The sequence below is a fragment of the Echiichthys vipera genome (assembly GCF_963691815.1).
Source record: "Echiichthys vipera genome assembly, chromosome: 18".
Lineage (NCBI taxonomy): Eukaryota > Metazoa > Chordata > Actinopteri > Perciformes > Trachinidae > Echiichthys > Echiichthys vipera.
In genome coordinates, this window is record NC_139843.1 from 5711970 (window position 1) to 5736884 (window position 24915).

The 24915-nt window shown below is 43.3% G+C and overlaps 1 protein-coding gene across 1 annotated transcript in view; it reads left to right on the plus strand.

The window, feature by feature from the left end:
- Positions 1-3136: 3136 nt before the first annotated feature.
- The window catches only part of tanc2b (tetratricopeptide repeat, ankyrin repeat and coiled-coil containing 2b), a 183963-nt gene continuing 162184 nt past the window's right edge, over positions 3137-24915 (plus strand). Inside the window, 1 exon segment of the mRNA XM_083933114.1 lies at positions 3137-3257. The gene's annotated coding sequence lies outside the window, so the exon portion shown is untranslated.

A 24915-nucleotide genomic window follows, 5' to 3' on the forward strand; every position in this document is an offset into this window, starting at 1 on the left:
GAACGCAAACTCCTCGTGACCACATAATAAAACTGATAAAATCACCAACTCTGTGATCTTTCAGCGTGACATTAGCATAACATCTGAGAGCGGTTTAAAAATATACCCACATCACACATAAAGCTGTGCCAGAGGAGCCAGAGCTCCAGATTAGCAGAAGATCCAGGCTTCATTGAGTCACTCCGGCTCCCCATGGCTCTGCTGATCCGCCCGCAATCTTGTGTTAGGCCCCATTAATCTCCGCTCCCCTTGCACTCTGCTGAAGAGAGAGCCGGCTGCACATACACTCACCTACTGTTTTAGTCTGTATATTCACACAGAGGTAAGGTATGAGCACGGGCATGGGCAGAGAAAGCTGTGGCAGGACTTGATTCAGTGCCAGTGGAGATGGGGGCTCAACCACTTGGCTATCTGTGACCACCTCGTCCATCACTGACACACACGCGTGCGAGCACACACACACTATCAGGAACTCTGCACCAAAGCCAGTTTCCAGGGCGTCCCTTGGGTATTTCTCATTACCATTTGCAGAGAGGGACGCTTTTAAAGTACAAATATGTCCTTTGGTGGGTTTCCTGTGTCTGCCAACTGAAGGATATATTTAGTCATGTATTGCTTAAGACCTGTCTGGGCAAGTATCACATGTTGTAGCAAAGGTTTAACTTCTTGCTTAAATACTGTTTGATTAGAGTTTTACGCCTCATTTTCTTTCAAAGTGATAATTGAAATGGGAGCACTGAATATAAAAAATACACATATATTCCAATTTATATGACACATTTGCCAAAGACTGGAAATGGAGATCTAGAAGAAGATTGGGCTCAAGGGCTGCCACTGTGTAAATCAACCAACCCTCACACTTGAAGGGAAACTTGGGATCTTGTGAAGCGAGGTGGTATGAGGTACCGACAGTAGAGGGAGGTCGGCACACCTCCGGTTTGGAGAAGCAGACAGGAATACAGACACTGAAGCAAAGCAATGTACTTCAGTAGACAAGGGCAGCAGCTAAACTTATTTTAGCCATCTAAATACTGTCCCTTTGAGTGCTAAGGTCACAAAAAATGTAGGTCCAGCAGGTTCTTTAATGCACTTCCTTGACAGGGTTTATTGCAGAAGGTAGCCTTTACAAATCCAAGGTGATGAGGAGTAAATATACTATAAATACTGCGTAGACTCGTACAGAAACCTCATAAAGTGACCCGAGTTATGGCCGCAACTGCAACAAAAGGGCTCCACCTCTCTCAGAGCGGTTGCGAGTTAATTAAGTTACGATAAGAGACTAAGTAGATTACAGCTAATGCCAGATAAGCACATTATCATTCGCTTAGTAATCAGTATGAATCAGCACTAATGTGGCGGTACATTAAAAAAAAAAATCTATTTAAACTGTGACCACCAGTATTATAACGACTACACCAACAACAGCCCGAATAATCAATATATTCATATGTAAGTTGGTCTCAAAACATATAAATGTTGCTTTTAAACGGCCCCTTTCAGCAAACAGCGTACATTAGTTTAATTGTGATGTATTAAATGATGCATTATAGATTTAGTTTAACGTGTGTGCCACAATCGAGCGCTGTGTATGGTTAATTTCTCCCTATGCAACATCCCTGATTATCATTCTGGCTGATAGGCCTGTAATTTTATTGAGTGATTGAGGAAGAGGTCAGGATAATGTCTGACTCCGGCCCAACCTCTTCTCCATCTATCATTTCAAAATGTCACACGCCATGATCTGCAGGGGGGATGGATTGCAGTTTGATTGGCATCGACCTTGTTTTTCTTGAATAATTATGAATGATTTAGGTATTAGTGCCTTATTTCCTCGTGCATTATTCATGAGGCTTGCCTTTCCACCCCCCACTGTATGTTTGCTCCCGTGCTCCCGTCTGCTCGCATGGGATTTCAGCTGCGTCAAGCTGCTCACAGAAAACAGCATTAACACCGGAAACAGGTTCATGTTAAGATCCTGAATGAGATTTACACGTGTACTTTGTGCGACCCTGCATCAAGGGTTCAACATGGGTTTGGATGTTTCTGCTTTTTGTAGATTAACTCAGATATTTTGGGTTTTTCTCAGTAGTGGATAACTTATAATGATAAAATTATTCCGCTTTTGACCTTATGACAATATAAAGCATCGTCTCCAACTAGAAGACAAAAACAGGAGAATTCGCTAAAAATAATCCCATTATTATTATTTTTAAAAAATATTTTTTTGTCAAAAAACTATGTATAAATGTCGTTTACTTAATTACTATTTTTGATGTCTTTATAAAAAGGTTAAAATAATACAAAAACATATCTAAAATTGGTTCATCTGTATAAATATCTATGCACCTTATTTCCTGATTGACTGATTTTTATTGAATTTTATTTTTGTCTGTTATTGTATTTATTTAACATTATTTAGCTTTGTCTAATATTATAATTTATATATTATTTTATCTGTCATTGGAGTCACTCGCTCGGCTGTTTATATTGTATATAACTCGTATTATCTTGCTTAAATAAAAAAATTAATAAAGAAGATTAATACCGGAAATGAGACAGTAATGATCCCAAAACAATAATAAAAGAGGCTTCATTTATTTTCCTTATTTTCATGTGTATTTCTTTAGGTCTATTTTGATTATTGTTTGCGCGCTTTACACCAGGGAATGCGAAAATTACAACTGTTGCGTGTTTTGTTTTGAAAGTCCGCACCGGAAGTCTCCTCTGTGGTAGACTTGTAGCGCTTGATAGGCAGGTCAGCGCTCCATGTTGCGGCGCTGCGTGGCACTGGGCACCGACTGACTGCAGCACACACACACACACACACACACACACTAACACACACTCACTCACACACTCACACGCGACTTTAGTTGTGAATGGCCACCGACGCTTGGCACATTTGTCCGGGCGAGAAGTAGCCTTCAGTCCGGGGCACCGCTACCTGCTGCAGACGGTGCTCTGCGCCGCGCACACCCATGGGTGTCGCTACTGTGACCGTCTCCTGCGTTTTGCCTGAATGTAGCCGCTTTGATCGGTGCAGTTATTTCCAGAGCCGCTCGCTCCTCGAGCTATTTCGGACCGATTGGAAACGTGCGGACTGTGTCGGGTAATCTGGATTGAGGAGCCGCACGGAGCTCTGCAGCAGACACGGTTACCGGAGCCGCAGCAGCAGCAGCAGCGGCAGAGGAGGAGGAGGAGGCACGGATGTGATGCCAAAAACTGTCCAGAACAACAAAGGTTCGAGTCCAGGAAAGGTAATTTCTCCTTCTTTTCTCACAGGAACTTCTGCTCTTCCTTCAGCTGCGCCTATCTGTATTTCAAAGTTGCCTTTATCCTCCATTTTACAGCCTCTAACATGTGTGTGTGTAGTAGGTGTCAGGCTCCTGCAGCAGCCAATCTATAACCTATAATGCCCGTGTCTCACCGCTGCTCACAGGCGAAGCCCGGCCACCCTGCTAAGCCAGTAAACACCCCCAGTAGTGTTAGATGAGATAGACTAAGCTGGTCCTTTGTGTACAATAACAAGCTTTTTTTTGTGTCAGCAACATGTGCAGTGCAATTCCACACTTTCACATTACAACACACAGGCTATATTATTTATTAGTGATGGTCATTCATACATGCATATCAGGGGGCTACCTACCACATAGTTTGCAGATGATTTAAAAACAGAGGCCTTGCTCTATCTAACTGTTATTATGTATTAAATTGACTGAATTTAAGGCTATACTTATGTTGCATGGGCCACACACAGAGGGTATTTATTCTCTATGTGTAAACTACGTATACATTCAACACATGCAGTCTCAAGGTATAAGGGGGGGGGGGGGGGGTGCCCTCCCAGACAACAAGCTGTCCATAAAGTGTAGAGGTTTATATGGAAGAAGCTGTTCTTACTTGTTCAGTGGCTCCAGGCCAGCACCTACCTCACTCCGCACAGCCTATTATCTGACATCTGGTCCTTATGTGGTAATAGTATGTTTCAACAAAGGCTGTTAATCTGTGTAATGCCTGTTGTTCAGAGAGGGGGGAAAACGCTTATTTCGCTCATATGGCAGGAAGTGTGCGTCGGACGGGGGAATGTGATGAGTTGTTTTATGTGTAGTTATACGGTTAAGGATGAAACATGGTGCAGTTTTGTGGAATGGCAAAGCTGTCACAGAATGTCATCTTTAGTGCACAGTTTACACACACACACACACACACACACACACACACACACACACACACACACACACACACACACACACACACACACACGCACTGTTAAAACGCGAGCTCTGCCTTTTCTATGGCACCCAGAGAAGTGCTGTGATAAAGCATTTATCAGGAAAATAGGTCTGCAGACTGGTGAGAGTTTTGGGCTTCCAGACAGTACTCATGGTTTTTGTATGAGGCTGGAGACGACTGCCGTATCTCGCCGTGCTTTTTCTTTTTTAATTCAAGTCCTTGGTTGTCAGCTCGGCGTAGATAAAAGACAGTCGTCCTCAAAGCGCTCTCTCATCACATCAGTGACATGAGCTAGTTTTGCTCCTCTCTCGCAGCCCCGCTCCCCCTGACACGTGTGTGAGTTCACAGTGAGGAGATCTTTTCCCCATTTATGAGATCATAATGTTTTTCTCTTATTTACTCGACCAGCCCTAAACTTTTTGTCTTCTCCTTATCGCTCCGAGGGAGTGATGACAAGGGTATGTTTTCCACAGTCCAAGCCAACGCGGTCCCTCCTGTCACGCTCGCTGTCAGGCCAAAGGTCAAAAGATTCTGCCGCAGCAAATGGGCGGAAGATTTCTCCGTCTCCGTGAGGTCGACAGAAAACAGCCTGCAGTTTCACGCAGTACTCCAGAAATGCACGGTATGAATAAAACATGCCACAAATCTTTGAATCGAAACTGATACTAAAGCAGGCGCTCTAAGCTCATCACGCCAGCATTGTGCACCAGATAGAATGCAATTTATTGTCAAGAGCTAAATCGTTCTCATCAATTATGCAGCTTAATGAGTGAAATTGTGAGAAATTCAATTTACACCGGTCCAGAAATGCATCTCAGTAGTCAATCCTAAAAACACTAAACCTCTTAATGCTATTCAAAATGCCTTTTCTGTTGTATAATCTCAACAGCACAACAATAACAAGAGTAAACCCCTCCTCAAAAACAAAACAAATCCCCTCCCATCCACCACCACCACCACCACCACCACCACCCGTGCGGATCCTTCTCTGGTTCACAACATCAAACATTGTGCTCCATCTTATGCAGCCATTGCTCCAGCAATGTAAACCAAACATTATATAACCATAGTAGAATAGACACAGAAAATAACTCCAAACGAGATCACGTCCACCCGGGGGGAGGCCTCGGGGAAGACCCAGGACCAGGTGGAGAGATTATATCTCCACACTGGCCTGGGAACGCCTCGCAGCCCCCAGTTAGAGCTGGTTAATGCGGTGCTTATGAACCTCCATCATTATGGTTTTCTTTAGGGACCATGAAACGACTCTAATGTAACGTTAAATAGTTCGGGAAACTCAGACACACAAACAATAAGTTTTTCCTCCATCTTTCTGACCGGTCTGATGTTGCTCTCTGGTTGCCTAGGTAACTTAAACCTCACACTGGAAGCTTCTTTCTCATTGGTTGTGCTTTTGAAAGGTCAGCAGCAGCTAGGTCAAGAGCGCAGCGGCAGAGAGGCAAATCTGAGCGGTTTGCGACGCTACCTTGGGCCGGTGCCGCTGCATTGGGCGCTGCTGCTACATTGGGCGCTGCTGCTACCGCCTCTTCCATAGGAAATGAATGGAGCGGCCGGCGCAAAGCGTTTTTACCGCGTATCTTTAGTTTGTACCTTTAGTTTGTGGCAGCGGTGGACTAGAAGCTCCTGTGTTTTGCGAGGTAAAATGACATTTTCAGTCAAAGGAGTCTGGTGAATTTATTGAGAGTATAAAAGGATAAACTAACAATACTCTTTTCTTCAGCCTATTAGTGCTTTTTGTGCTTAAGCCTCACCGAACCTCAACCACAGGGGCGTCAAATCACAAAAGGTATTTATCAATAGATCTGTACGATTTCTGGAAGGTAGACAAATAAGACAACCATTCAGACGACTTGTTGGTTCAGGAGGAAGATCACTGCAGAAGAAGACACAATACTCCACTGAGAATAGTCTGGATGGAGCATAATGTAATGCAGCCATAAGAGGTGAAACTGGCTTTTTTTTATAAAACCTCATGTTTCATCCTAGCTATCTATCGCTCCTTCCACCTAATCCCACTGCTGAAATGGTCAAGCACACTCTTATCCTGCGGGTCGCTGGGAGTCATTCTTGGAAATGTCTGAAATCACTGATTTGAATCAGGAGTGGACGAGGCAGGCTGAGACAAAGTGGGTACATCAGGAAGGCAAATTACAGCACTTTGTCATAAAATATTGAAATAATAGCTCGATCTTGCATAATATTGTGAAAGTTTTCCTTTGAAGTGTCACCGGCGGCTGCTTTATAGAGTCATTCACATAACGTATAACATATATGACACTGCACTTTGTATTCTTTAAAGTGGTCGGAGTTAATTAAGAGACTTCTAACCGCACGAGAGTGTTTGACTGCTCCTTCAGATATGAAAAAGTTTAATGAGGCTCTTTTGGTGTGTACCCAATGACCAAGCCAGGCAGCGCTGGGTGTCACTTTCTAAAGTCTTATCTGAAAATGTGAGATTGTTTCCCGCACGGGGAATAAAGGTGTCATGTTTTTGATTCATGTCCCTGAGTGCTGAGGAAAACGGCTCTCTTTATGGTGTTTTAATCAGGAAAAGCAGCCAAGGAGACTATTGTACCAAAGCCTATTGCGAAAACAAAACGCTTGGCTTTTCAGATTTGAATGTTTGCCGTGTGTGCACTGCAGCGTGAACCGCGTAATCATCACTTTAGAAAAAAAAATGCAGTGTAAAGGGAATTAAAATTGATATTTCGGTTATAATTCATTTCCTTCCCTTGGCCGGTACGTCAAATCCAAGCCCCGAGAATGGGCACGGCAGTCACATTTGAAAAGCACAGCAAAGGAATCGCAGTAATAGCGTCACACACGGGATAACAGCAGAAGCTCAGCAGCATCTTTAACACGTTGGGAAACCTGTGGATAAAGATGTACGCGATAGTCCGTAACACTCCGAAATTGCCTCATTTGGAAAAGACAACGGTGCACTGAACTCCTTTTAATGAGGGACTTATTCTCCCCAGGCGTGTCCCTCATTTTGGTGTGGCCCTTTGATTATGTAATAATGATGTGGAAAAGGCGTCCGCTTAGCGCCTCATTCTTTCTTGTTAGTGAATGGAACGGGAGGTAAGCCGCACCATTTCATCTTGGATTTTCAGCCCCGCTGTCAGAGGATGAATGCTGCGGTTTAGCTGCGGTTGCACCCTGTAGTCTCCCGTTTTTTGAATGCTTCTTACCTACTCGTACCGCACCGCTTTGACTCGACGGAGAAGATCTTGATGTTTGTGTGTAGGAATCAGCCCCGTCTCGCTGCAGTTCATCCTCCGACGATTGAAGTCGTTCTGGTGTATTCTTTCCCACAAATACCACTTCATATAAAGCTCTACGCAGCTTTGTTGTTGCCAGGGAATGTAATAGAGCATATTTGTTATCAGCAACGAACTAACCACCAAACATGATGTTCAGCAGGGCCAATGTTAGCCGTCTCTCTAGATCATGGGTGTCAAAGTGATCCAGTAAAGAGTCGCTGTGGCTGCAGGTTTTCATACCAACCAATCAAAAACACACCTGGTCCAACGGATCACCTGTGTGAAGACAGTTCAGGTGATTGAGTGAGTCGAGTCAGGTGAGTTCTTGATTGGTTGGAATGAAAACCTGCAGCCACATGGCCCTTTACTGGATCAGTTTGACACCCATGATCTAGATTATGTGTCCCAGTTGGCGCTAATCACCAAATGGGACATGCCTCTTGGTTTTTACCCATTCCCGCTCCCGTACTTGTTACTTTAAAGTTAGCGTTTGCAGTCAGTCGTGCACCGAAAAGCACTTCCAACAAAACTACAACAACAACGTGGGAGCATCTTAAACGTGTGTCCAACCTGGATCTATTTGAAGCAAGGAGCCGGTGAGACTGTGTTTTGTATTTCTCGTACATGTTGCTGCCTGTTTCTCTTCAAAGGAGTCGGATGTACACCTTTTTAAGACAAAATAAATCCAGCAGCTCAACCGAAAATCCAGCACAGGATCAAAGCGCTTTAGTAGTTTTCGGTAGCGACACACAACAGAGGCCATTATGATATCTAGGCCTAGTTACAGCTTCGTAACAATAAATGGGAGCACTGCATCAATATATTATAACTTGAGGTTTTTTAACTTAATATTTTAGTCTGCCTGCTTTCACAGCATTGTATCTGAGCTGCTTACAGATCATTGCTGACACACCACACTACTGTACTTCCCAAAAGAGACGGTGTGTAATCAAATCAGAGGGGTTGTAGAGAATATCACAGTCTGATTTATACGTTTATACCCTCCTCCGCTGGTCTCTGCACCACGCTCCTCCAGTAAATGCTACATCTGATTAATAAAACATGCAGAAACCTTTGATTACATCTTTAGTATGAGTCGTTAGCATAGATAAATGCACAAATAACCTTATGTATGGGTCACAGTCTGCTGTGCTGTGTGCACCGTTTGCTCTTCTGTGTTGTGAACAATAAATGCTTTGAGAAGAGCAGGAAAGCCACTGGAGTACAGCTGCTGGCTCAAATGGCCTGTGAATGCCCTGCAGAAGAAATTGAAGTTGTGGTCTTTTGTTTGAATAGGGAAAATTATCTTTGAGAAAAGGCTAATAAGGCCTGAAAGGGACCGACGTGTAAGAGCATGTTCAAACCCATGTATTTGTGTGAAAACAGCGTGAGAGCAGAAGCTCGTTCTTGCTGAGACGGAGTCATTTCTCCTGAGTTTGCACCGATATATTTCATATTGGCAGTTACTGCTGTGACCGGAGTCTTTGCTGCATTGCAGCTTTAATGAAATCAAGTTAATCACGTCTCTCTGGACAAGTGGAATTGTTACATGCATCCAGCGTGCCACCTCTTAAGTTACACGACATTACCGGATTCTGCCCAGATGTCTCGGCTGCGAGATAACAAAGATTGGCTGTGCGGCTGTATCCCGTCAGTCTACCACTCAAACTTCCCTCCTGGGAGCTGAAGATCCCTGTTAGCCTATTAGGCAGCTGCATGAGCCGCCCTCAGCTGCTGATAGCAGATGAATGGCAGAGTATTCATCAGGCTTGAAAGCTGTGTCTCATAGCTGGAACAACAGCTAGAGTATCAGCAACCTTTTACATTGAAGTGTCGTTGGGAGCAACCAGTGACCTCTGTTACCCCCCCCATTTTTTGTGCACAAAATCTTCTATCTCGATAAATAGGTCATTTCACATCTCAATAACAATGTAAATGACAATATAGCACGTTTAAAATGAAATTACTGAGTATTTTCTCATTTTATTAAGAACTTTAGAACAAACTGAACATAAGGTGCAAGGATCAGAACGTAAAGCGTCATCCAGATGGCGTAGACATGTCCGTAATGCAGTTCAGCCGCTGGTTTTTCAACATTACCATAGAAACTGTGTACAAAAATATAAGTCTGTCTTCGATTAAAGAAATTCACTAATACAGAAATACGACAGATCTGTAAAACTGAGTTTCTCCACAAAGACACATACAAAAGCAAAAGTGTTTACCAGAGATGTGCTTGTGAGTTGAAGTCCTTCAGCATGAAAAATGACTTCATTCATTCATTCATTCATCTGCAACTGCTTGTCCCTGTCGGGGTCGCGGGGGGCTGGAGCTGATCCCAGCTGACATCGGGCGTGAGGCGGGGTCCACCCTGGACAGGACGCCAGTCTATCACAGGGCACATAGAGACGAACGGGGACAGACAACCATTCACACCTACGGGTGATTTAGAGTCATCAATGAACCGAACACCTGCACGTCTTTGGACTGTGGGAGGAAACCGGAGAACCCGGAGAAAACCCACGCAGACACGGGGAGAACATGCAAACTCCACACAGAAGGGCCCCAGCTGGGATGCGAACCTAGAACCTTCTCGCTGTGAGGCGACAGTGCTAACCACTATACCATTATGTATGACTCTCATGGCCATTTACAACAAATAATAAAACAATTTTAAATGAAATAATAAACATATTGGGAACTATGAAGACTGATGAAGCCTCTTGGATGAGAGGTGAGTCGTCTTCCTGGATAAATAACCGTGTCCAGTTGCTTTTGACTGAAATTGCTTCGGGGGTATTGGGAACTACTTTAGTGTGAGTGGGCTGCAGAAGATTTTCAGTTTTCAAATTGGGCTGCTGCATTCTTACGTTTGGGAAGTCCTGGACTAAAGAAATCTTTGTTGACTGAGACCAAAACGGCTGATTAGTCCACTAAGCCACTAAGAGGAGGCCAGTCCTGTAAAATTATATTTAATACACATTTATACATCATTTTGAAAACATCATATCATCAAATCTGCAGCCCTGATACCAGAGAGTCTCTCTTCTGTGCATCATCATCCAGATGTTGCTCTCATCCGCTGTGTTCTCCTTTCTCACGACATTAACCAGCTTTGAATATTTTCAGGCGATTGATTATCAATTATTTATCACTACCATAGATATATGAGGCGCTTTGGCCCCGCTCTATCTATCTCCGTCAGCTCAGTAGGCTGTTTATCATCTGTTGGTGAGCTGGATCACTCATCTGCGTCGACCGCGGCGCCGTAAGGCGACAAATATGAATAGATCCTTACATTAAAACATTGACTTTTTGTTGCGTTACCCTTTATAAAGTAGCACTTGTTTTGTTTGAATTCACAATGGGGTTCCTAGAGCGTCAAAAAGCTAAACCAAGGGATCCAACCACGCTAACAGGCCGATCTGAACCTGCTACTACTGTAGGTGTAGCATGCTCCTCCTAACCCGTATCTATCAGGCTGATAACATGTGATAGCGCCGCTTCAGTGCAGCGATAACATCTCAAACGGGTGACAACATCTGACGTCACTGCTGGCAGAAAACCAAGGACTTAGCCATCCGTCATGAAAGCTGCATTTTGTGCTACAAGAGGTTCAGCGCAAGACAAACGGGGTTACCGCCGTGTCATCTGCTTAATGCTCGTGCATTGACACTGCTGCTGCCAACGCTTTTCAAATGTGATCTGTGGGCCGGCGTGAAGCTGTCAGTGAAACACTGGCGCTCTGTCATATCTAAATAGCTCCACTGTTCCTCCGTGCAGTTAGCAGTGGGAGATGGGCCTCTGCGTCTGTGATGTGAAGTGCCATTAATGGGTTAACTCCATTATAATTTGCCAGGCATTTCTGTGTCTGTAGAACATAGTGGACACGTTGTTGGCTTCGTGTGCTAAAACAGGGTGTGACTAGGAGTGTAGGAGAAAATGATTTCATGAGACGTAGCATTGTTTTTAGTCTGTTCCCAATGCTACCCTTAGGGAACGACTGGAAAACAATACTAGTCCAACAGCTGTAGAGGACACAGATCTGACCTCCGTTTAGTCCGTCTCTTGACTCTTTTGTTGGCCGCGTTTTTTTTTTCAAGGTCAAGAACGAGATTTAATATCAAAACGTTTGATATGATCTTGCATCTGTCTGTAGAGGGAGTGAATAGCCGTTGAGAGGCCGGTTCACAGTCTGCTTTTGCCACCTTTGTTTTAATCATTCGCAGTTTTGTTCACACGCCCGGCGTCAGCAGGTTGTTCTTGGGTTCTGTCGTTCTGTTCCTGACCTCAAACCTTTAAGTTATCGTTGATCAGCAAGAGTCTGCAGGTTTTTATTACATCTGCTCCGTTTCACGTTGTCCCGATGCCCATCTGATCTGATCTGATCTGATCTGATCTATCAGGATGTTTTTTGACAGAGTAAGAAATGTGACTCTGTTCTTTTGTATACTTGAAAACCTAATTAGGATTTCTCAAATGTGTGTAGTCAGACACTGTGTGGCCAGCCCAGTGTTTGTTTTCCCCTCCAGTACTGACAGTCCGCAAGTAGAGAGTCAATTAATTATCATTGACAACGATTTAAAATATCTATTCATTGTTTCAGGCAAAGTAGAATCCAGCTTTCTTTCAAATTAGGGTTCATTTTTACTGTGGGAAAGACAAAACAGCAGTTTAAACCCCCTACACACGTGGACACACACACACACACACACACACACACACACACACACACACACACACACACACACACACACACACACACACACACACACACACACACACCCTCAAATCCTTATAAACTGAATCTCTTTTGATATTTTTGTACAAATTCCCTTAAAACAAAACTCACTGATCGATCGTAAGGAAAACTACCTTTATTGTGTGTGTGTGTGTGTGTGTGTGTGTGTGTGTGTGTGTGTGTGTGTGTGTGTGTGTGTGTGTGTGTGTGTGTGTGTGTGTGTGTGTGTGTGTGTGTGTGTGTGTGTGTGTGTGTGTGTGTGTGTGTGTGTGTGTGTGTGTGTGTGTGTGTGTGTGTGTGTGTGTGTGTGTGTGTGTGTGTGTGTGTGTGTGTGTGTGTGTGTGTGTGTGTGTGTGTGTGTGTGTGTGTGTGTGTGTGTGTGTGTGTGTGTGTGTGTGTGTGTGTGTGTGTGTGAGACAGTGGTTTGCAGTAATTATAGATTTGTCAGATTGCAACAAAAAGCCATTAAAATGAGATTCATCCTCTTGTTGTTTTTAAGTACATTCAAACCTTAAGACCAAACAAATAGCTTCATATTTGCAGGCAGTGAGCCCACAAATGCATCATTTTAAGATTGTACCTTCTAGGCATGTACTTATAGATCTTATTTGTGGATAGCTAAGTAAATTAAATGTTGCAAAAATAATGTTACACTGTGACTGTGCTTTAATAAACGTAGCGAGTACAGTGCCCAGAAGCCAAACACTCTGATTAAATGAATGAAAGCGAAGCGGCCCTTGCTCTGCACACTGTCAGTCTGGAGCCCTGTAATGCTACGTGGCAGAGCATGCGGGCTATTTTTAAGACTCCTTTTTAGCGAAACTATTGTGTTCTACTTAGACCGTGAGGGTTTAACTCAAGCCACACACACTTGTAAATTTCATGCGGATCAAAAAGATGTGCTCCGTTTTTCTCAGTTCAACAAAATGTCAGATCGCTGACCACGACGCTCGCAGCTGCGTGGGTTTGTCCCTTTGCAAAGGAAAAGTCTCCACCTTAGCTTTACTGGGGGATCTACAGGGCTGTATCTCCTCGTGTCACTTCAGTATAACTCACTTTGTTTAACGCTGTATTTTAAAGATTCTGCATTACTGTGTGAATGCAGAATTTTCCGTATGACATGTTCTTCAGAATGCATTAAAACCATTTTAAGGATTGGGTTTTCTATGGCATGAAAGGATAAATGGCCCCGTAGATGGAGTCCACGCACGCCATCTTCAACAGTGGCTTGTTTTTTAAAGGTAGCGGACCGCTTAGCCTCCAGCCACCAAAATATGTCCTTGTTCAGACATGAGGGTTCATTGTGTTAGCAGTCAGAACATAGAGTCCCCTCTGAGCCGGTCTAAAAATACTCCAAACCACCTCTGCCCCTAACTGCACACCAAGAGGCAAGAATACAGGGCCTGGATGAGTAAACACGCAGCACCGAGCACAGCTGAATGCGGCGCACTCTGCACGTACGTTCTCATGAAGATCCATGAAGTTTTCTGGCCGCGTGTTTCTTTTTAAATGTGTTTTCTGGAGCACGAGATTCAAAGGAAGTAATGTCTGGTAGAGAGAGAGCACCAGCCTTCTCTCAAGGTCAGGGTCAAGCCAGTTTCACAGCGGGCGACAGGAAGCCAGAGGGACAGCCATCTCTAAACGCCTAATGAGCCTCTAATTGATATCCAGCCGAAAGCCCCACAGAGTGTTAATGTCACTTCCAAGGAAGATGTATTATGTTCCCTCTTCGTTTAGCCAAGAAGACCTAGGAGGCCCTGAAGCATACATTTTTAACACGGAGTCACAGAGGTGATGTGAGGTAGTGGCACAGTGGTTGGTGAGAGAAACTGTCCGTGTGTGGCCGATAACAAACACACACACACACACAAACACACACACGCACACACACACACACACACACACACACTTGTTGAGTGTGATGGGCATTTGTAATTTGAATTTCAAGTACTCATTAAATTATTATAGGCCTAGAAAAAACATCCAAAGGTAAGAATAGGATCTGCAATTAATTAGTGGTTGAATATGTGCAATCCTTATTAAAGGTTATATTTTTTTAAATAATAATCCCACGGGGCGTTTTGAAGGGTACCGAATGAAATTATTTAATTTCTGTAAATATACTGTCTATATATCTTTGGTCTGAATTAATATTTACACTTTTTTGACGGGTTTAACAATGACTTTCTGTCCCGTGCTGTTTCCATGGTAGCAGCCAATAGCGTTGGGCATTGCTGGTTGCCAGGGTTGTTTGTTGTTGCTACAGCAACAAGGAATCCTTTTGAGTTGTGGGCTAGCTAATCCATTACACACCGCTCAAAGAAAGACTTCCAGTCGAAGACCGGCTAACGTTAAATACTGTTGAAAAGTTATTTGATTAGTCCAAATTAGTGGTTACCCTGTATGATTCATCACTTGACATGGAGCAGGCTGATCGCTGACACACTCAGCAACGAACCTGGCAACCGGACTGCTGGAATCATGTTTTGTTGTTGCGGCTACGATCTTGAGAAACTAGATGGCGCTGTTCTGCTCATTCTCCATATTCAACCATTAACTAGACATGACTCAGGCAGCAATAAGAGTTAATATTAAAGTTTTATTCACGTTACATTCACGTTTATTTACATTTGTGTTGTTTCATTCTAATTAACGCAAGTAATGTTAGCTTACGTAACGCTAACTTGCTAACTTAACACAGCATAGAGTGGACTACAATACAGCTGCTGTAGCTTAGCCTGAGTACACCCATGCTGCCTTACGCCTCATTTCATTTTGCCCCCGCTCGGCAGCCTGGATTTCATGGATCCGATTTTTGCCTCAGCGAGGGAACCAATCACAGAACGGGGAGGGATGGCAAGACGATGAAGACGTCTATGCGACACTCCGAAGCTTGTATTTTGTTTACATCTACGTATCGTATCTTTATAAAAACATGTCCGTAGAAGGCTCTTATATAGCGCTACCTTCTTCCCTCATGTTTGTCCTGCACAAACATCAATAGTCGCTCAACGCCATCGTGTACACATGAATCTCTGACCCATTGTCTTCTTCCTTGTTGTATTTCTGTCGCTCTACAAAATCATCTGGTATAATTGATACAATTGGCTATGAGCTACTTACAGACGCATTTGATAGACATACTCCCAATAATATATAATATAATCTAATATATATATGTATATCTTTTAGGTTATTTCTAACCATTCCAAGTGAAAAATCAGTTCATTTGTTTTTTCAGGGTTAACTCATTATTATTATTAAATATAGTGATGATTTAACACATTGCATATATATTTTGTATTATTTTAACACAATTGTTGATTAAAAAAAGGGTCAGTCCTGAGTTGAATATTAAGTGCACATAATCAAAATGATTTCTTATCAGCCAATTGTATCATGAGAAAATCAGAGTATTTCCCCTCTGGTGACATTTAGATGCTGTGATGTTTTTGAATCAAAGCTATAATTACTAAGCATAGTATCATCTCATCTTTACGTTTAACAGAAGTAATGTACTTTAACAATATTACTATTATACCAAAATGTGCCTTATGCTTCCTCCTTGCCTCGCGGTCGGCCTTGCCTTGCTGAAAAAGCGTTTTTGGCTTTAATGAAGTCCACTTTGGATGATGTGATTGACTTCTACGTTAGGCATTCAATCAAAGAAGTTTGTGTATTTAAGTTATTTTCTTCTTCTTTTGATCAGCTGTGGTTTTTGCGTCTGGGATCTAGACGTGAAGAAAGGAGTCTCGGGGCTTCGCTGCCATGTTAGCTGCCGTATTAAGGGCTGAGCGGCACTCCCACTCTTGTAACTTCTTCTAATGAGACAGATTTTAAGAAAGGAGCTAATCTTGGAGAATGTTTTAAACCGGCTCCCGTTCTCCGCGCTTTGAAGGCTCCAGCCCCTCTGCCAGGACAGCGTTCAGGCTGCATTTGCTTAAATGTTTCAGTCATCTCGATCGGCACCGCATGAGATCAATCTAGTGCTGAAAATAACACTGGCTGTAAAGCAACTGCAGACTTTTTTTTAATGCTTTGTTGAGCGTAGACCGGCAGATGGCACGTGTTTTGTTAAGCAGGTTGTTTAAAGTCGATCCTTGTTAATTCGGTGTGCTCGGATTAATGGCTCGACGCATTGTCATTCAAACCCGTACCTGACACTTAAAGCTCAGACCCCTGCCAGGCTGCTGCTCTGATGTTCTATTTCTGTTTCTTCTGATGAAGTATTTGACGCTGTATGAGGCGTATAAGTAGGTGTTGGAAGGTGTTTGTGTTTCTTCTTTAAAGGCAGTCCCAAATTCCTGCTCGCTCCCCTCACAGCAGCATTAGAAACACGTTTTAATGAGGCACGGTCGAAGCACGAGAGGCAGCGTCTCTGCATGAAAGGGCCCCTTAAAGGATGCTGAAGCAGGTGTGAGATTTGTTTCGGGGTGAAGACCAGATTGTCTCATTTGGGAAGTGCATTTTGGTCTTTGAAGAGTAATGGGACACACACGCACGTCCATTTTAGGGGAAATGTCTTGTGTCCGCCGATGAGTAGATCAAAAACAGGTGATAAAGTACACTACACACCACCTGCCGTGGATATATACATGTAGATAGGATAATCCCAGCTAGTGAGATGCGTCTCAGGGTTCAGACTCGTTCATACCATAGACTGTATGTAAAGAGTCAAAGAAAAAGTAAAAAAACAGACCTTTCGTGCTGCTTTTGGATGTTCTAACTAAATAAATACCAATCACGTAGCAACTTGGAACAACATTTACCAGATGAGAAGTTGTTTTTCAATATTGAACTGTCACGAATGTGTTGGATTTGATAAATCGCTGGAGGTAATGTGTTTTTAAAGCTAACATAAAGTTGAGTGATCATGCTTATGCTAAAAGAAGCTAACGCTAGCTTATGATGGGCATTTAGTAATTAGTAATAAGACACAGAAAATGATGTTTGTCGTGTGTTATTCAAGCGGCAACCTCAGGGTTTGAAGGGTTATTCTGAAGCAAAATCATCCCATGGTCTTTTTCGGCACTTACATACATCAAATAAGCCAGCCGCAGTTATTTTCATGTATCTATTAATGGAGAAATCCTGGAGAGTTGCTAACAGCCGGACGTGGCTAACAGTGATTAGCTTGGGGCAGCACGGTGAAGGCATTAAAACGTCTTTTTTAACCACTAATGCTGCTGAAAATAACAACAAACCTCTGCAGCAGCATGAGAAGAGTCCCTACACAAAACAAAGCACCAATGGGCTCCTTCCTTTGGGATTGACTTTGGTAATCCACTTGAATGGACTTTACTATGAGAGGAGCTGGTACAGGGGCCAGTAGGTAAGTCTTTAAAACACTCTTAAATAAACTCTGGCTTCACTAACTACGTTGTTGGTGTTTCGTTTTATGTGTAGGGGCTCTTCTCATGCTGCTGACATCACAAATTAGAGTTTAAGCACTCTAGTTTTTGGATTTGGGAAAGAGTTGTTCATGTTTCCTAATAATAGGTTTGCTGTTATTGCTTTCACCGTAATGCCCCGAGCTAATCACTGTTAGCCATGTCCGACTGTTAGCAACTCTCCGGATTCCTCCGTTAATAGTTAATACACAAAAAAAACTGTCTCGATGGCTTATTTGATGTATGTAAGTGCCGAAAAAGACCATTTTGCGCCGAAATTACACTTAACTGCAGTCACAGTAAAGCCATTTTGTTTTAGAGAATCTTTGCTTGTTTCAAAGATTACGGATGCAAACAAAAACAAAGTGCTGCTGGGAAGAGTGTCCCGACAACCCTGGGGTCTGAAGTGAAGCCAAGGCTGAAGTGCCTTCACTTGATTTCTTTCTATTGTTAAACAGGGGGCGACTCCACTGGATGCAAAAAACACGTCAGTAACAAGACGTAGTCGGATTTACCGGGTTACAGCGCGGCTATAACGCCTGACGTCCGACACAGCACCTGGTGTCAGACCCCTTCTGCTCAGCACCGTTGCTGCATCCAGGACTTAGAACTGCCCGGGACGATTGCGATTTAGTTTAAAGAAATACAAACGTTTTTTCCCTCTTTACCAGGAAGATAACCCCAGCGCTGGAGTAAAGTCTGGCAATGCCACTAATGAGAAAATGACTCTATTCCTCACCTGATTTATTACCTCAGTAAACACTTTCCCAGCCAGTTTATGGTCTCAGAGTATCAGGAAATATACAGCACCAGGGCCTAAAGATCGCAGGCACCAGAGCAGTTTTAAATTAATACTTAATTCGGTACATTGTACACATACACACATTTCTGCCTGCATGAACTCTTCACGCTCACAAACCGTCCCCTGCTTTAACCCCGGCAACATAGGTCTAGCTGTTTGAGACATTTTTAATACAGAAATGTTTTTGAATGAATATGTGATGACAGTGGTAGGTGATTTTTCCTTTTTTTATTGTAAGTAATTGGTCCACAGTGCCCTGAGTTTTATTTTCCCGACCTTTTCCAAACAGAAAATACGGGCAGGGGAGAACTCCGACACCTCGCTCGGAGTCTGCTGGAGTCTGGTCCAATTTGTCTGAGAAACTATTTCTCAAACCGGCAGAAAGAGTCTAAGACGGAGCGGTGTTTCCTTCATGATGTGAAGCAGCACTTCAGCCAGCGAACACGAAGTGCGAGGCTTTACACAGAGGCATTTGTATTACATGAAAGCTTAAAGACTCGCAGCCTCTGAGAAGGGGATGAGAGGGGACGCTTTAATGCCATATTTATCAGTGAAATGGGGACTAAGAGTGTCGTTCGCCCAATTTGTTTTGATCTTATTTCTGGCCTTTTCAGTTAACGATACAGAAACCCAGCGGACGGAGGAGAATTATGCATTCTGCCACATGATTGAGGTTTGAATGGGCTTTCTACGGGGCTGAGATTTCTATGGATGTTTTCCCTTTTTCTCACATTGTATGCCAGATTTTGTTTCAGCAATCCGTATCGTTGTAAAGCAGACCAGTAGCGCGGGGAAGTGTCTCGCCCCTCTGCTTCTCTTCTAATCACCGTCTGCCGGGCGGACAGCTGCCTGGCCCCTGTGACCCTTCGAGCTTCAAGTGACAGGGGAGAGTTGACCTTGGGAAATGGGCTTTCTGTCCTTAAACCCCCCAAACCGTTTGCTATATCCTCCAGTCAAGTGTTTTTCACGCTTAAAACTTTGCACAAACCGAACCTTTTCAGACGCACTTTGTTTAAAGAAATCAAGGAAAAAGACGTGTTTTTGACATTTCATTAAAATATCACTGTGTGGGACTTTACAAACATTTTTTTTCTCACTTTAAATTAAAAAAAGCCAAATGTTACCCCGACCGAGGCTTCAAAGAAGCTATTTTAATTCCCGCTCCGAGCCCTCCAAAGCCCCGAATATAAAAAATAACCCTGAGAATCAAACTGATGGAGATATGACTTTCTCACTGCCTCTCATTATTGCTGTAACTTATTTAGACCCCCATTGGTTGGCTGAGCTTAATTAATGTGTTGGCAACTCGGTGTGAAATTCAGATTACGTCTGTTATAAAGGGTTCCCCACAGAGCGCAATGTGCAAACTATAATTATGAAATGGAAAAAAACAGTATAAAGTCCACGTGATGCCCTCGGGGAAACGTTGTTCGTTGTGTTGCTGTTTTGTCTGAAGACTTCTTTTGTGCAGAAATGTCACAGTCGTGTCTCAGTCGCCCTCCGTGAATATGAGGGAATCAGCTGCTTTGACACTGGAGGACAGTTCAGAGGGAGGCTGGTGCGAGGACTCTTGTGAAGCTTAAATGAATTTGTCGCATTACACTGGGAGACGTTTGTGTGTGTGTGTGTGTTGTTTGTTTTAACAAATACTGGAGCATTACTCTCCTCACTTGATTTGTGTGTTTGTAACGTGTCGGCTAATTAATTCACTACAGAGCAAATTAACTGCCACTTGTGTCTGTGTGCTTGCAGCTTTAACTAATCAACCTTTATAAAGTTTATTCGGAGGCATTATTTGTTTTTATCGGAAAGTTTACAGCGGGATAAATGAGAATATGAAAGGTTAATGTCACCGAGTGGGTTTGGACACAAAACCGGACGTCCACGCGTGTTTTATGAGCAGATAAGAGGCCGATTTAGATGCACAATGTTTACATGCACACTGAGGGCGCACTCACAATGTCCTTCCGCACCGGGCCAAAACCGTTTTTTCAGCTAAAGCCTAGTTGACCAGTGTGAGTGCACCTGCTCCGCGCATAACTGAGAGAGGTTGGCTTTTGTAGAGCGCGTTTGCACATGTACGAGCATGAGCACGCACGTGTACGAGCACGAGCACGATGCCTACGGCGGTTCTGACGTCATTTTATGTGCGCCTGTTCGGACATAGAAAAAAGAAGGAGGGACCATGCGCGGACATTTAAAACAATGGCGGTGAAAGGTTCACGTTGGTGTGATGCGGAGGTGGAGTGTTTACTGCAGATTTGGTCGATGAAAAGATTCAAAAACAGTCGACAAGACGCACAAAAACTCTGAGGTCTACGGAAAGATTTGTAAACAAAGCCACGCATCGCCATGACGTCATCAATGCGCGTGACGTGTTACGGCGTGATGACTTATGGACAGCAAGAAGCATTCTCCGAGGCCCAGGTAGTGTGAGTACAAACGGGCCTGGGGCGCGGGGGGAGAGGGAGGGGGGACAAGTACCCTAAAGCCCGGGGCGCTGTGTGGAAGGACAGTGTGAGTGCGCCCTGATATTCCACTATGATACTGAATATGACCATATTCCACTTCATGTTAACAACATATTCTGTTTGGATATTCTAAATGATTAAGACATGTGGGGTATGCGGATATTACTCAGGGTTTAGAAGCATTCTTTGGACATGTGTGCAGCACATTTGCAATATGCATCTTAATTAGGATTTTTACCACAGTTTACGGCCTCTTGCCTGTTCACTGCTCTCAGGCCTGTGAATTGTTACGGGTGTTGTACATAAACCAACTAACCAACGGTTTGTGAGGCTGAGATAGATGATAGATATGCATGTCTAAAAGAAAAGCCCACATTTCTGGTCGGAAGAAGACATTTACCTAATTTTAAACACTATGATATTCTTGTATATCAACAGGTTTTCTATCAACTCTGACCTTTTCAAGAAGGTGGTTGAAGGGATGAAAGAGGGAGGCTGCGTTCGCACGGTCGAACAAGTCAGCCGCCGGTGCAAAACTTTGAAAAAATCCTCTGCACAGCTGCATATAATTAAGAATATTCATTTTCATTAGACACATAAACAGCTTAGAAAACGAGCAAAAAGTGGAATATTGGGAATAACCACAAAGTGTAAAAGCCCTTTTTCTGTGCTCCAGTGTGAATGAAATACCAGTAAAATTAAAAGTACTGATCCGATTTTATTAAGAACTTAGCACAAAATATAGATATGTAAGTATCGTAGTAGTATTAAGTAGCAAAACATAAATTTGCTTCAGATTTGAGAACTTTTAGCCAGTATGTGCTTGTTATTATCGATTTATAATGATGTAATTGTGTCTCATACTATCGTAAAACATGATTTCACCATGATACGACTACATTGAACGATGATAAATTATCACGTTGAATCATCACCCAGCCCTAAAACTCAGTCATCATCCCAAATCTGTTGATATCTGTTGATAGATTTTGTTTTGGAGGAAGCAACCAAACCTCATATTTCAGTTTGACATCTCTCCGTGTCCCTCATTTAAGTGTTTATAATGTGACTCCCACTCAAAAATGTCCGCTCCCCCCCCCCCCCTTCATCCTTAACTCACCACCTAATGACATAATGACACATTTAGTGAGAGTGTTTAGAGACTGCGCGGCTCCACATCCCGACTCCTGAAAGCAGCACTTTATGTCAGATCCTCCCCCTGAAGAGGGTGACAACTGTCTACTGTCCCAGTCTCCGTCAGCCAGCCCCCGGAGCCGCCCCCGAAATGGCGTTGTTTGCAACACGAACCGCTGTTTGTGTTCTCTGTTTGGAAAAAAGATCATCGGCAGTGAACGGAGCCAACAGTGACAGGCCACTGCTTTGACTTGACTCGCCACGCCACTGAGCCGGATGTCAAATAGCGCCTGCTGCTTCTGCTGTGTGTCAATACAAGGCTCTTTCAGTCGGCCGCTCGCCTTGAGTTGAACGTTTATTTGGATGTCACTGTGGTTGCCTTTCGCAGAGAACTCTTGGGTGTCCCCTCTGGAGAGGGATCGGGTCTGTGGTTCAGCGCAGTGAAATGTAGCGCCTCACTGCCCTCCAAAGCCAGATTCGGAGACCTGCCTGCTGTCTACTCATGGTGAGTCATCTCTCAAGTTCGATGCCACTTGAACCAGCGTATACAGTCGGGACCTTTTTCACCTGTTGACGCATCCACGCCGAGGGCGTCGTGTGAAGGAACAATAGATTCACTGTTAGACTTGTGTTCTGCAAGTGGGCCAGAGATGAGACTACATTTACATACTTGAACGTGTCTGTGAAAGATTCACTGAGAGCACAGTTGTGTGGTGATTCTGATGCGTGCCCACGTGCACTCGCAGGATTTTCTGAAATTCACTCAGGAGCCAATCAGCTTACAATCACCTTAAAATCCACATAGTATATTCTAATATAGTGTTTTAAGTTTACGATACAGTTCTCTTATGGTAGTTTATATTTTGTATTTTATTTTATATTTTGTATTACTGAGTGTATTGTACCGCTGCTACGATGACCTCATTTCCCCTGTGGGATAAATAAAGTTATCTATCTATCCATCCATCTATCCATCCATCCATCCGTCCGTCCATCCATCCATCCATCCATCCATCCATCCATCCATCCATCCATCCATCCTCTCCCTCTCTCTCCCTCTCTCTCTCTCTCTCTCTCTCTCTCTCTCTCTCTCTCTCTCTCTCTCTCTCTCTCTCTCTCTCCCTCTCTCTCTCTCTCTCTCTCTCTCTCTCTCTCTCTCTCTCTCTCTCCCTCTCTCTAGCCTTTAAACCTTTGCGATGGCAACTTTAAAAAAAATAGTTTTAACCTTTTAGATTTAGGTATCAAGTCAATTCAATATTGGCATTTTATCATCTTCCATTTTATGGTTTAAACCCTAGACTGTACATAAAGATGGCCGCCCTCACAGCTCCCCTAAAGGGAAGACGAAACATCTGGATCGCCCCTCTGTGTGTTAGCGGATGAGGCCAAACAAAAACAATTAAAGTACTGTACCCAGAGATGGTTTCTGTCATTGTAGGTAGTTTTTTTTATCCTTTCTCTGGGAAGTTTGTATTTAAATAGTTATTTGATTTAATAAAAAGTGGGTGAAACGTCATGATTGACAGCTGGGATTGAGCCCGGCGGGTGTTTGGGGCAGAACTTCGATACCACGGCTTCGCCACGGCGCAGTGGGGGAATACGCACTGTCCATCTTTATATAATTCAATTCAATTTTATTTATGGTGCCAACTCACAACAGAGTTTATCTCAAGACACTTTACATAAAGAGTCTATGCACTTTACATATATACTGTCTATGCTTTAAACATGTGATATTAAACACGCTCTGCATGGGTTGAAATACAGTCTGCGTCTTAAATATGCCACATTAGTGTTTCATCACACAAAAGAAGATGTCAGTTTGATGGGCTGGAAATCACTTTCCTTTCCCATTTACTATCTTTCCAAATCATTTTAGGCTGGAGCTTCTTCGTTATTTAAGATAATGTGGATTTTAAAGGAGACTTTTCTTGAAACTGAATACTAATGTCCTGATAAAACACTCACTGCTCCGTGGAGGATTTGCCTTTTACGCATACCTATTAGTGATGCATCTTTTGGGTAGAGGAGAGTTTGTGCTGCAGGAAAACTCTTATCAGAAAATAGATTCATGTCGCCCATTTCAATTTTCATTGTGAGTTTTCACAGTGTGAGCAGTTGAGTTGTTGTCTTCTCTTCAAGAAGCTGTCTGTCAGAAAAAGTCCTTTTTTCTTAAGTCCCCAGTACTGATCGATGCGCCGGCCTGGGGCCATATGTAATTACTCTGTGACTGGCCAGCCATGAAATTGTTGTTTGGCTCTGAAATAGATCCAAAGTCATTCTGTAAGTTTTTTTTTAGAGAAAGGCTTTCTGGTGCCGCCGTAATAATAAGAATGAATATGACAGAACCAGGTGTTGGTCAGATCATTTCCTCGGCCAGTCAATAAAGAGTTCACATCGTTGTGACCTCTACGGTGTCGTTTCCAGGGCTTTCCATTAACTCCGCCACACACATTATTGCCCTTTCTCACATGTAGCACGCAACAGGAGATTATCTGTGTCAGATGCATTCTCACTTCCTGGAAATACTCTGTTTGTTTAAGGCGAGGGGTGGCACCTGGGTAGAGCGTGCAGGAGGCGGGGAATAACACCGATTACACTGCGGCCCCATCGCCGGTTTTTTATCGGGTCACAAACAACCCAGTTCCCTGACTTTCCTCGAATTTGTCTGATGATTTCTGCGACGGCCCTTACCATCAGAAGCTTCCGGTTCTCTAGAAATCGCCAATAAAACGATACTTCTAAACTATAACAGTATTCAAAAGAAACACTAACCTACCCTTACGACGGGAACTCCGACACAGCAAATATACTGCAAAATAATCGACAATCCTCCAATTTATCCTCCTCACGGTGAGCT